At 64.1% G+C, this 13,914-nt stretch overlaps 1 protein-coding gene across 1 annotated transcript in view; it reads left to right on the forward strand.

The window, feature by feature from the left end:
- Window positions 1-13,914, forward strand: part of BOP1 (BOP1 ribosomal biogenesis factor) — a 73,278-nt gene that overhangs the window by 33,775 nt on the left and 25,589 nt on the right. The gene's annotated exons all lie outside the window — the stretch shown is intronic.

Genomic DNA, 13,914 nt, shown 5'->3' on the forward strand with positions numbered 1-13,914 from the left:
GTGCCCAGGAAGAGAGGGGGATGCCTGTGCTCCCCCCCTGCCCCGGGAGCAGCTCCCAAGGTGTTGAGAATGGAAAAGTCCGACCACGGTCAGAGCGAAGAAGGGGACCTGCCAAAATTAACAGTTGATTCGGGTTTGCGGGAGCAGGAGCCAAAACGCAAGGAATCTTGGATTCGAAGAGGGAAACTTTTTCTGTGGGCAGTAAATCAGCACGGAAAGATTGGAGGTGGGGAGGGAGGGGGAGACCGGCCCCCGCACGCTGCAGCCGCTGGCAGACGTGTGAGCGTGGGCTCTGCCCGTGGCTGTGGCCAGTCCCAGGGCTGAGCTGTTAGCCACCACAGTGGGTTTTGGTGCCGCCCTTTGCACAGCCTGCCGGGCTGGCCGTGGAGGAGCAGCAGGGAGGGAGGTGGTGTGTTCGGCGACACGGCAGGCTGGTGGAACGCCGTTCTCCGTGGACAGGCCCTTTGCTGCCTCCCCCAACAGAGCTTATCTTTGGGCACGTGCTGTAGGTGCAAAAGGTCGAGCCGGGAAGTCCCAGGACTTCCCCACTGGCACATCCCAAAACGCCTCCGACCGACTGGCCGAGGAGAGGTTCCTGGAGGGGTGGCAGGAGCCCGGAGACAGATCTCCACTGACTGATGCCCCGAGAAGCTGTGGCTGCCCCATCCCTGGAGGTGTTCAAGGCCGGGTTGGACGGGGCTGGGAGCGACCTGGGCTGGGGGGAGGTGGCCCTGCCAAGGGCAGGGGGGGGGAGTGGATGATCTTCAAGGTCCCTTCCAACCCAAACCGTTCCATGATTCTATAATTCTCTAATTTCGGCTATTTTATGGGGTTTGCAGTCCTTCATTGTGGTGGACATGAAACAAATTTCAGCTGTGCTGCTGGGCCTGTGTGGGTGCAGCACCTCACAGGCTGCCCTCCGTTGTCACGTGAGCCCCGTTTTACTGTGAAACGTAGTGATTACCATCTAAATTGCTCAGGCCCGAGCTTGCCATCCTTGCAGGAGGAGAGGGATCTCTCGGGGTGTCATCCCCCGTCACTGCACCCCAGAACGGCTGGTGCTGGCAGGGGCTGCTGGAGTACGTCTGGTCCAACCCTCAGCTCGGGCAGGGTCAGCTGGAGAAGGCTGCCCAGGACCGTGTCCGGGCAGGTTCTGAATATCTCCAAGGACAGAGACTCAACCTGAGCCAGAGCCTGACCACCTTCACAGTAAAAAAGTTTCTTCTCATGTTCAGGTTGGATTTCACGTGTGTCCATTGGTGCCCGTGGCCTTCTGCCCTGACAGTGGGCACTGGTGAGAAGCTCCTGACTCCCGGTGTAGAATTATAGAATCAGAGAATGGTTTGGGCTGGAAGGGACCTTCAAAGGCCATCGAGTCCCCCCCTGCCCTGGGCAGGGCCACCTCCCCCCAGCCCAGGTCGCTCCCAGCCCCGTCCAACCCGGCCTTGAACACCCCCAGGGATGGGGCAGCCACAGCTTCTCGGGGCACCCTGCGCCAGGGGCTCAGCGCCCGCACAGCCCACAAGTTCTTCCTCACATCTCCTCTCAGTCCCCCCTCTGTCAGCGTCAAACCGCTCCCCCTCGTCCCACGGCTGCCCCCCCTGACCCAGAGTCCCTCCCCAGCTCCAGCAGGTCCATGTCTCTCCTGTGGTCCCCCCTGCCCCTTCCCAGCTCTGTGCCGGGGGAGGACGGGTCCATCCTGCCTCCGCAGCCTCTCCAGGTGCAGCGCGGGGTAAAAGCCGCGGGCAGGAAGGCCACCGGCAGCTGGCTTTGCTAAAGAAAACACCTCTCCATAAATCAGGGAGGGCTGTGGCTGGGGGAGGGCACCATGCGGCCTCCGTGTCCTCGTTTGAGATAGAACAAAACCAATTTTTATTTCAGTAATTTTACTTTTCAGTCTGGTCTCCTGTAACCGATTGCACTCTCTGAAATCACCGGTATGTGACCCTCTGCCTCCCCCCAGCCCAGGAGCGGGGGAAGCCAGCGAGTGCTTTCCCCCTCATTAACTGCCGCGGTTCCTGTCTGCAGCGCAGGGAATCCCAACTCACCTCCCTCCGTCCCCGTCCGTGCCCTGGATCCCTCTCCAGCGTCGGAGCAGGAGGTGACAGGGGTGCAGGGGTGATGTCCCTGCTGCCTTCCTCACTGCTCTGCACCCCTTTGCTCCTTCAGCTTCACCGTTTGTCCATCCCAAGGAAGGTCAGGGCCAGGGTGCTCCAGTGCTACGAGTGCCAGCAGCACCCTTAGCCATCAGCACACGTTGGGGGGGGCTGCAGACAGCAAAGACCCGCGTCCGTCCATCCGTCCCGTCAAGAAGCACTGGAGGTCTCTACATCCTGCTTCTAGCTCTGTGCTCCGCTCTGGGTGTCCTCCCTGGGTAGGAGACCCCCCACATCCCCCAGTACCCCTTGTAGCCACCGGCTGACCCTCACTGGCCCGATGTGCCCCTTGCTGGCCTGGCATCCCCCCCACTGGCATGGTGTGCCTGGTGCAGGCCAGGGGAGTCACCAGTTTGTTCTGAATTGTGCTGCTCTGCGCCCTGCCTTGCATCCTGGCTCAGCTGCTGGGCGGGAGAAAAGATCTTAGTCAGGAGAAGAGAAGGCTCCGGGGAGACCTGCGAGCCCCTTCCAGTGCCTAAAGGGGCTCCGGGAGAGCTGGGGAGGGACTCTGGGTCAGGGGGGGCAGCCGTGGGACGAGGGGGAGCGGTTTGACGCTGACAGAGGGGAGACTGAGAGGAGATGTGAGGAAGAACTTGTGGGCTGTGCGGGCGCTGAGCCCCTGGCGCAGGGTGCCCCGAGAAGCTGTGGCTGCCCCATCCCTGGGGCTGTTCAAGGCCGGGTTGGACGGGGCTGGGAGCAACCCGGTCCCGGTGAAGATGTCCCTGCCCAGGGCAGGGGGGTTCAAACTAGCTGGTCTTTAAAGGTCCCCTCCAACCCAAACCGTTTGGTGGTTCTGTGATCCTGGAGACGAGCTGTGGCAGGAGCTCACACTCTCGGGCACGTGGTCCCTCCCCAGCGCCCGGAGGAGAGACAGCCTCATGTGCTGGAGGGAAACTGAGGCAGGTGGGGATGGTGGATCGCGTGGGAGGTCTCGGCTGCTTCAGGTGGCCTCTGAGCCCCGGGCCCTGCTCTCAGCCCTTCATTCCGGGATGTCCCCTTTGAGCACTGGAAGTGACCGGGGTTCGGCTGGCGGAGCTGGAGACCCACGTGTCCCGGCCCGCTGTGTCCCCTCGTGCTGGACGTCTCCCCGTCCCTCGCCCCGGCCGGCCTCCGCTCGCCGCCTCCTCGCCCTCCTCCCTGCCTCCGGGCTGCTCCCGCAGCCCCTTCCCCTTCCCCGTCCCGCTCGCTCCAATTGGAGCTGACGCGCTCTATTTGTCAGAGATAAAAAATAGCGGAGGAGGAATGGAAAGACAGGAGGCACAGGAAAGCAGTTTGGTAGTTAGAGACAGAGGAACAGAATTAACGTGCAGTGGGGGATTTGGAGGGAACACTGCCTGCATTGTAATCTGATAGGGGCAAGGGAAAAAAGAGAGACCGAGAGAGAGCGGCTGACCCCGAATCCCCGGGGGAGACGCGGGGAGAGCAGGAACGAGGAGAGAGTGAAGGATTCCAGAGGTGGACTGGCTTCCTCTTTCACCAGACAGACACAGGGGAGACGGGCAGGGAGCCAGCGGCGTACCTGCACTTCCCATCTGAGCCATCGACAGCTGGAGCTGCTTTGGGAGGGGGCCGGCGGCGGTGGGGAGGGGGCACGCAGGCCACTGTCGGGGGGGGGGGGGGGGGACACAACAGGGAGACCGTTGCGGCAGCCGTGGCGAGAGGATTAAAAGCGGTGCGATGGGGGGGGGTGGCGAAGGGGTCCCAGGTCCCCGCCACCGCCACCCCGGGGGCTCCTCGGCGTGGGGGCTCGGGGCGGCACCTGCCCCCGCGGGGGGACGCGGGGCTGGGGACTCCCAGCTGGCAAGCATTCAGCCGGGAGGGCAAGCGGCGGAGCGAGGCGAGGGGGAGGGTGGAAAAAAAAGAAAAAAAGGCAAAAAAAAAAAAAACCAAACCCAACCCAAAAAAAAGCTAACAGCAACTAAATCAGAGGAAGAAAGGCCTGCCGAGCCGTACCAGCGGGGTCACATGTGTTTCCTGGCAGCCTCGCAGGTGCTAAGCAGGGATGCAGGCGGGGAGCACCTTGTGATGGATCATGTGGTGAGTGCGGCAGCTCATTCCCCCAAGCCTGGGGACAGGTAGTTGCGAGCAGGGGGCTCGCCCCGGCCGGGCTTTCTGCCGCCGCCGCCGTGGGACCCCTCCGAGGGCCGGCGGCACGAGCAGCGAGGTGCCCGGTGTGGGATGACCGGGAGCCGGTGGCAGCATGGCTGCGGCAGGAAGGCGGCACATCCTCTCCCCCACGCATTCCCACCCCGTCCCACTCCCCACTGTGCGCACGGGACGCGCAGTGCATCGGTGAGGCCGGGCAGGGGACGGCAGCGTCCCGGCCAAGAGCCAGGGCTCCAGCTCCCGTCCCCAAATTCCAGGGCACTGACGTGACAGATGCCTGTTGAGATAGGACGAGGGGGAGCGGTTTGACGCTGACAGAGGGGAGACTGAGAGGAGATGTGAGGAAGAACTTGTGGGCTGTGCGGGCGCTGAGCCCCTGGCGCAGGGTGCCCCGAGAAGCTGTGGCTGCCCCATCCCTGGGGGTGTTCAAGGCCGGGTTGGACGGGGCTGGGAGCAACCTGGGCTGGGGGGAGGTGGCCCTGCCCAGGGCAGGGGGGGACTCGATGGCCTTTGAGGTCCCTTCAGCCCAAACCATTGGGTGACTCTATGATTCTACACATTAAACACATCTCAGAGCAAGCTGCTCTCACGCTGACTACTTTCAGGTGCTGACCCAGCTCGGCAGTGACCTCCCACCTCTCCCAGCCCTGGCTGCCCTGCTGCCCATCCTAAAACCCGCCTCGGGCCCTGGGATACCCACGGCCTTGCCAGAGGGGATGATGGAGGCACGGCCCCGCTGGCTTGGGCCGGGGGACTCCGGCAGGGTTGCATCGCTCCAGCGAATGACGGAGACGTGTCAGCCCAGGGGGGAGCTTCGTTAGGGAGTGTGGACCTTTGCCACCGGGCGCAAGGGTGGTGGCCGAGCCTGCAGCGTGCCCTGGGTGGCCAGACCCCTCTCGCTGTCCCCACCTCAGCGTGTCCCCAGCGGCCCTCCCTGTGCACGGGGGGCTACCAGAGCGAGCGGCGGAGCGTGGAGCAGCCGGCGCGGCTTCGGCCAAGCTGCTGGGACGGGGCAGAGGGCGAACAGCCTGTTCTGCCGGCGGCCACGGATGGGAGAGCGTCCGAGGGCACGGCGCTTGCCCTGCAGCAGGAGGGGAGCAGCCCGCTGTCGGCCTTAGCGAGCAGGCGGAGATTTTCATCGGCGGAGGGCCCCCGCTCGCTCGGTGCGACGCCAGAGCTCTGCGTTAAGCTGTAAACCAGGAGAGCCACCGGCGGTCGCTGTTTCGGTCGGGGTGGTTTGGCAGCGGGGCTGACCGCACAGGAGAGCACGCCGTCCCGAACCGGCCTGAGGAGGTGCCTTTCCTCGGTGCTGTGCGGCGTCCCGGTGGCGTGGGGACACGGCGATGGCAGCGTCGGCCCCGCCAGACTGGCCGGGCACGGCCCCCTCCCCCAGCCATCTGCGGGTTCCTGCAGGATTAAGCGGAGGAAATCTGGAATTGGGTTACTCTCAATATTGAACCTGCCATTATGATGGTTTTTATTTTGTTCTGTTCCGATCGAATTGGATGCAGCCCCTTTTTTAGCCCTTAATGGCTTGGCTTTGAGAATTTCCTTCGAAATTACACCACTGGCTTCCTGTTTTTAGAGCTCCCCGGAGCCCCGCAGCCGTGCGGAATAGCTGGGGAAATTGATCCCCGGAGCTGCGCTGGAGCGTTTGAGTCCTGCCGTGCCGGTGGGTGTGCGCCGGCGTGTTTGCGCTTTCTTCTCTTTCTTTTTTTATCGTTTCACTCGCCCCCCCGGGGCCGAGGGCTGAGCACTCGTAAACAGAGCCGGTGCGTGCCTGCGCGAGGAGAAAACCCCGCCGACTGGCACAGGTCTGCGGCCGCCGCGCTTTCCTCTTCTCGCTGGGGTGCAGAGGGAGGAGGACAGACAGAAGGGCTGACGGTGGCCCAGGGAAGGGCCACGTCCCCCCTGGGCACCGCTGCTCGCCATCCTTGGGGCGGCGAGACCCGTCTCTCCTTTCTGAAACCCGTCTGCAGGCAAATGCGCGGGTGCTGACGGGCTGCGGTCGCGCTCTCGGGCACCGGACCTGCGGCCTCGAGTGCTTCATCCCGAGTCCTGCCCTGTTGTGGGCAGCAATTTCCCCCAGTGAAATTTCCCCCAGTTTTCCCCATGATTTCCCCCCCAGTTCTTTCCCCTCACTCCCAGTACTCCCAGCACTGTGCCTCAGCAAGCGGCCAGGGCAGCAGCCAGAGGGGAGGACGTCGGCCGGCTCCCAGTACTCCCAGTACTACTCCCAGTAACTTGGGAGCAGAAGGCACTGCGTGGGGCTCTCCTGGGCTGCGCAGCCCGTGCTCCGGTGCAGCCGCCTGCGCCGGAGTCACACTGGACGTGCCGCACTGCGCCTCGCCTGCTGGCTGCCCATGTGATGTGGTGCATTTCTCTTTCTGGAGGCTCCCAGCACCCTTCCAGTGGCCCCCACGGCCGGCTGCTCTCCCCGGGTGGGCACGGCTGTGCCACCTCCGCACCTCTGCTGGCGCGGCCCCACGCACGGCACGGGGCGCTGCCCGGGCTGGGGAACGTGCTGCTGGTTCCTGGTGAGCGCTGCAGCCACCCGCGGCTCTCCGAGCACGCCGGCTAAGGCGGTGCGCCGGCTCGTCACCGCGTACTTGCTGGAAAGCATTTTTCCAGGCTGCAGGTCGGGGTGGCTCTCCCTAGGGACCTGTCAGCAGGGAAAGTCCTGTAAGCGGTTAACTGGGGATCTGGAAAGGTGCTGGAGGAGAAAAGACCAGTGGCACTGCTGCCCCAAAACGTCCCCGCTCCACAGCCATGCTCCCAGCAGTGAGCCCAGCTTCCCAGCAATACTCCCAGCAGTGAGCCCAGCTCCCAGTAGCAATCCCAGCTCCCCAGTAATGCTCGCAGCAGTGATCCCAGCTCTTCAGCAGAGATCCCAGCTCCCCAGTAGCAATCCCAGCTCCTCAGCGATGCTCCCAGCATCGATCCCAGCTCCCAGTAGCAATCCCAGCTCCCCAGAAATGATCTCAGCAGCAATCCCAGCTCGCCAGCAATACTCCCAGCAGTGATCCCAGCTCCCAGTAGCGATCCCATCTCCCCAGAAATGCTCCTAGCAGCGATCCCATCTCTCCAGCGGTGATCCCAGCTCCCAGCAGTGATCCCAGCTCCCAGTAGCGATCCCAGCTCCCCAGTAATGCTCCCAGCAGTGATCCCATCTCTCCAGCGGTGATCCCAGCTCCCAGCAGTGATCCCAGCTCCCAGTAGCGATCCCAGCTCCCCAGTAACGCTCCCAGCAGCAATCCCAGCTCCCCAGCAATACTCCCAGCAGCAATCCCAGCTCCTAGTAACAATCCCAGCTCCCCAGCAATGCTCCCAGCATCGATCCCAGCTCCCAGTAGCCATCCCACCTCCCCAGTAGCACTCGCAGCTCCTCAGCAATGCTCCCAGCATTGATCCCAGCTCCCAGTAGCAATCCCAGCTCCCCAGTAGCACTCCCAGCTCCCCAGCCGTGCTCCTGGCTGCAGGACAGCCCAGCCGCCCCCCAGCAGCGCGGGGGCTGCCCCTGCCCGTGCTCTCAGCACTGGCCCTTCTTTCCCCCGGTGGGCTCCAAGCGCGCTTTGGCTGCCGTCGAGCGCAGAGAGCACCGAGCGCGCAGCCGCTTCCTCTCCTCGCAGCTGGAGCCGTTGGGGAGGAATGTCTCTCTGGTGGCCGGGGCTGAGCTCTCCGGAGAGCGGAGGATGCCCATGGGCAGCGCTGACCCCGCTCCCTGCCCGGCAGCCGGCCGACCTCCTCCCCTCCGGCTGCTGCCCCGGCCGCTCGCCGAGGCACTGCGCTTGGCTCGGGGGTGACTGCTGGAGCTGTGCTGCTCCTCCCGCTTTCCCCCTGCCATGGCAAAGCCCTTCTGCCCCGTTCCCCCGGCCGTCGTCGCTGTGAGTGGGCTCCGGCCACCGTGCCCCGTTGGGACAGCCCGGGGCACCCCAGCACTGAGACTGCCCGTGCCAGGGGCAGCGTCCGTCCACCCCCGGCTTCTCTGGAGCTGTTCTTTCCCTTTCTGGTAGATGCAGGAGATAAACAGGTTGGATATGAACCCAGCCAGCATGGAGCGAGCACGGGACAGACAGGTTTCTCCCTGGGGGTGGGTTTCTGCAGCATCAGCGGTACGGGAGTGTTTGGGAAGAGCTTCCAAAGGGACATTTCAGCTTTTCCTCCTTTCCCACTGGCACAGGCTGCTCGGAGAGGTTGTGGCATCTCCATCATCAGAGGTATTCACACCCAGCAGGACACAGCCCAGTTGTCCTCTGGGGTCCTGAGCAGCCTGCTCCAGCTGACCCTGCTGCGGGCCGGGGCTTGGAGGGGCTCCGGAGGTCCCTGCCGGCCTCAGCCGTCCTGTCATTCCCCTGGGAGAGGTGGGGGGGGTCAGCCTGGAGAAGAGAAGGCTCCGCGCAGACCTGCGAGCCCCTCCCAGTGCCTAAAGGGGCTCCGGGAGAGCTGGGGGGGGACTCTGGGTCAGGGGGGGCAGCCGTGGGACGAGGGGGAGCGGTTTGACGCTGACAGAGGGGAGACTGAGAGGAGATGTGAGGAAGAACTTGTGGGCTGTGCGGGCGCTGAGCCCCTGGCGCAGGGTGCCCCGAGAAGCTGTGGCTGCCCCATCCCTGGGGGTGTTCAAGGCCGGGTTGGACGGGGCTGGGAGCGACCTGGGCTGGGGGGAGGTGGCCCTGCCCGGGGCAGGGGGGGACTTGGTGGCCTTTAAGGTCCCTCCAACCCAAACCGTTGGGCGATATAGTGATTCTGTAAATCCCTGTGCCTCCAGTGAGGTCGGAGGACCTGTGTCTGCGCCTCAGCTGGGACTGGCTCAGCTCACTGTGGTCGGTGCAGGACCTGCACCTGCTGAGCTAAAGCTCCGGGACAGGATTTGTCCGGTGCTCACCGTGATGGGCACAGTTGGGCCCGTTTTGGGAACTGAAGAACATTTCCCTCTCGCCTTGCTTTCCCCTCCTGCAGGCTGGCGGCCGGCTGCATCGCCATGTGGTCAGGGGAGGGGAAGGGGTGCCCGGGGAGGGATGTGAGGGTCGGGAGAGGGGAAGGGGTGCCCAGGGAGGGATATGGGGGTCGGGAGAGGGGAAGAGGTGCCCAGGGAGCGATGCGGGGGTCAGGAGAGGGGAAGGGGTGCCCAGGGAGCGATGTGGGGGTCGGGAGAGGGGAAGGGGTGCCTGGGGAGGGATGTGGGGGTCGGGAGAGGGGAAGGGGTGCCCGGGGAGGGATATGGGGGTCAGGAGAGGGGAAGGGGTGCCCAGGGAGCGATGCGGGGGTCAGGAGAGGGGAAGGGGTGCCCGGGGAGGGATATGGGGTCGGGAGAGGGGAAGGGGTGCCTGAGCTCTCCCGGCCCTGCAGCTGGCCGGCCTCACAGCTCGGAGGGCTGCAGCAGACCCTGGGGCAGCTCTGTTTCCGCAGCCGCCAGAAAGGTGTGTTTAAAGACCCTTTTCCTTTCTTCTCCGAGACCTCTGTGAGGCTTTATTAGCCAACCTATAATTTTCACCTGCGTTATTTTAATAGCTTGCCAGCTGCACGTGTTGCCGAAGGGTAACGGAGTGTATGGAAGCGATCGGGAGCGGTGGCAGCCACGCACAGGCTTCCCATCCCAATCGTAGTGGTGCGCGGGGGCCCGTGGGTGCTGCTGGAGGAACCGGGGTCCCCACGCACGGCACAGCCGGGTCGGCATTTGCCCGGACCTCCCCTGAGCAAGGGAGTCACCCTCAACCTCCATGAACGCACTTGTAATTTAGCTGTGGCATTTCGGCTGCGCTGCCGCGCTGTCTGTGCAGGTCTGCAGCGTTCGGATGGGACTGGGGTCAGACGAGAAGCTGGGCTGGGTATTGTGGGAGGCACGGGGAGGGGATCTGATCAGCGGGGGCTGCTCGGCACAGCCCATGGTGGGAGATAACACCCCGGGAGATTGTTTGGTTAACGAGTATGAAAGTGCCATAAAGCAGCTCTGCTGCTGGCGGGCCCAGGGTCTCTGCTGGTGGTGTGGAGATCATTGCTGGGACATCCCAGTCACTATGGGAAGCACGGGGGTCAACGAGGGTATGGCTGTGGTGGGCAGAAAGATCCTGCAGCAGGGCTGGTGGCAGCTCCATCTCTGCTGATGCTGATGCTGGGGTGTCCTGGGGCCACACTGCCTCAGGGCTACAGCTGGGATTGGGAGGGATGCGAAGCTCATGGCAGGTTGTAGAATCATGGAATGGTTTGGGTTGGAGGGACCTTAAAGACCATCTAGTTTGAACCCCCCCTGCCCTGGGCAGGGCCACCTCCCCCCAGCCCAGGGTGCTCCCAGCCCCGTCCAACCCGGCCTTGAACACCCCCAGGGATGGGGCAGCCACAGCTTCTCGGGGCACCCTGCGCCAGGGGCTCAGCGCCCGCACAGCCCACAAGTTCTTCCCAATATCTCATCTCAGTCTCCCCTCTTTCAGTGTTGTCGTGGTTTAAACCAGGCCCTTTCCCCGCCACCTTCCTCTCCTCCAGGCAGAAATGGTTGTCAAAACTACTGCCAGTGGAGAGACAAGACATTTCACAGCGAGCCACTCCACCTTGTGCAACCAGGAATGAATGCCACCTCCGTCACAGCCCTCACAAAGGGAACTAGTAGAGGAGTAGAGCACAAAAAAAGAGAGGGGATTGTGCCCCTCTGCTGCGCTCTGCTCTGCTCTGGGGAGACCCCCCCGCAGTGCTGCCTCCAGCTCGGGGGGTCCCAGCATCAGAAGGACATGGACCTGCTGGAGCGGGGCCAGAGGGGGCCCCCGAGATGCTGGGAGGGCTGGAGCCCCTCTGCTGGGAGGACGGGCTGGGAGAGGTGGGGGGTCAGCCTGGAGAAGAGAAGGCTCCGGGGAGACCTGCGAGCCCCTTCCAGTGCCTAAAGGGGCTCCGGGAGAGCTGGGGGGGACTCTGGGTCAGGGGGGGCAGCCGTGGGACGAGGGGGAGCGGTTTGACGCTGACAGAGGGGAGACTGAGAGGAGATGTGAGGAAGAACTTGTGGGCTGTGCGGGCGCTGAGCCCCTGGCGCAGGGTGCCCCGAGAAGCTGTGGCTGCCCCATCCCTGGGGGTGTTCAAGGCCGGGTTGGACGGGGCTGGGAGCGACCTGGGCTGGGGGGAGGTGGCCCTGCCCAGGGCAGGGGGGGACTCGATGGCCGTTAAGGTCCCTTCAGCCCAAACCATTTGGTGATTCTATGATTCCGTGAATGCTTTGCTGCTGGTCCTGAGAGCTCTCACCGCTCGCAGGGTGGTACGTGCCCCGTGTGTGTCGGGAGCGGGGCAGAGAGGTGGTCGCTGCACTGGGGAGTGGACCTGGCTGCTGCCTCCGCTCCCGGGCTGTGCCCACAGAACACAACCCGCCTGCACTTGGCTCTGCCCAGCGCGTGGTGCTGCCAGCGGCAGCGCAGCCGGTGAGTGCCGGGGGAAGCTGCATCTCCTGCAGCTGTACCTGTGGAAGCACATCCCTTCCCGGTCGGCTCTGGAGCTGTTTCCCCTCTCTGCCCGGCCGGAGCCGTGCCTGCGCTGGGCCCGTGGTGGCAGAGCCCCGCGGTGATGAGCTGGGAGAGGAATGCTTGGCTGGAAGAGGCCCGGCGGGATCCGGTGGCAGCGTCCCGGAGCTGCTGCCTGCCAAGGTATGCGCGGCGCGCCGTCTGCCAGGGCATTGCTGCTCAAGCCCTCCTCTGCGGCTCTCCGTGGCTGAAACTGGTGCCTTCTGCACCTTGTGGGTGCTGAGCCGCAGCTCGGCAGCTGCGCTTCGGCTCGGATGCTCCGGCTGTACAGGGACGCTGCGGATCGGCAGCACCGTTCCGCCAGGCACACGCGAAGGCAAACTGCGCTGCCGTGGTTTTTTTTGCCTGAGCACCGATCCCCTGTCCCTGCGTGACCGCAGCAGCCTCGGTGTGGGTGGGGACGAGTTGGCGGCGTCCCTTGGAATTGGTGAAGCATCATTTAAGTGTTGAGTGTTACAACCTCATCTGAGGGACTCAAAAGGACTCCACTGAATCGCAGTTTTCCTCCCCAATGCCTCCAAATTTCATTTCAACAGTATCCATCACTGCTTGTGTATGCCTTTGAGTCCTGCCTGAGAGGGAGGGAGGCTTTCCAAACCTCTTTCTCCAGCTTCAAAACCACTAATATTGAAATTAAAAATATAAAAATTTCCATCTCTGTAAAGCAGAGCGCTTCCAAATCCTTACGTGAAACCCCCTGCGCCCAACCGGGCTCCCTGCGAGCGAAGCGCCGGACGTCTCAAACCAGCAGCGCCGCATTCGGGGTCTCGGGACAACGGGGCTCATGGCAGTTCCCCTCTTTCGGGGTCACGGTGGGTCCCACGCACCGCCGGGGATGAGGTGTGGGGGTCCCTGGGGGGTCGGCGCAGCGGCTGACACCTCTTTGACTTCCCGTCTCAGCTCCCGGGCAGTGCCTGGCTCCGCGCCGTGCTGAGCAGGGAGATGCTTCGTGGCATATTTTAGCCATCGAGGCTGGGCCGCTCTGCACCACGGGTACTCGCCAGCGCGGGCCAACGGCGCCGTGGTCTGCTGGCTCCCCATGTGCCGGGGGAACTTCTCCGCGTCTGCGGGGAGGAGCACCGGCTGTGGCCTCCTTCCTCCTCCCGCAGTGCGTGGAGCCCACCGCCCCGATGCCCTGTGCTGCCTCCCTTCTTCCTCTTCTTCATCGTTAGATGAGATATTGGGAAGAACTTGTGGGCTGTGTGGGCGCTGAGCCCCTGGCGCAGGGTGCCCCGAGAAGCTGTGGCTGCCCCATCCCTGGGGGTGTTCAAGGCCGGGTTGGACGGGGCTGGGAGCGACCTGGGCTGGGGGGAGGTGGCCCTGCCCAGGGCAGGGGGGGACTCGATGGTCTTTAAGGTCCCTTCAGCCCAAACCATTCTCTGATTCTATGATGATTTTTTCCTCTCCATTCCTCTCTCACCCGGCCCTCCTGCGCGCACACGGTGCCGGCGTGCCTCTCCCTGCTGAGCTGGCCGGTGGCCTTGGGCATCCCCTGGGGAGCCCCACTCTCGGTGCCCGAGCACCCTGTGTCCCTCGGAGGAGGTCTGGGTACCGCTGGTGGGGCAGGGAGAAGCTGGCATTCCCGGTGCCCGCAGGATGGGTCGCTCCTGTCTCCAGCAGAGCTCAGAGCCCCGTCCCACCAGCGCCCCACACTTTGGCAGCCGTCGGGCACTGGGGCTCAGCCCCGCCGGGCTCCCGAGCTGCGGGAGGGAGCGAGGAGGGACTCGCAGCTGTGCTGACATCCGAGCATCCCTTCGCCTCCCGCTCGAGGGGGCCGGGGCTCAACCTTTGCTCCTTTTTATGACCTCAGGATGCCGTTTTAGTGCCACAAGAAGGAGCATTTCACTGCCCCGCAGCCGGTGAGATCTCAGAGCGGGCGCTGCCTGGAGGAGCGCTGGGATGCTGGGGCATACGTGTGTGATTTATTTCCCCAGGAAACTCAGCTCAGCTGCGGCATCTGGTTTTCACCAAGCCCCTGCTTTTTACCTGGTCCTCCAGCTGGGTTTGAGCGTGGCACGGGGGGGTGGGCACTCGCCCCGGGGCCACCCCGCAGGAAGGGCGAAGGGTTTCCCCCCGCCAAGACCCCGCGCTGGGCAGAGGGACAGGCGGAGGGGCTGTGCCCGGCGCCGCGGGAGCAGACCTCGAGCTGCGGCTCGATG

The sequence above is a fragment of the Vanellus vanellus genome (assembly GCF_965231255.1).
Source record: "Vanellus vanellus genome assembly, chromosome: 2".
Lineage (NCBI taxonomy): Eukaryota > Metazoa > Chordata > Aves > Charadriiformes > Charadriidae > Vanellus > Vanellus vanellus.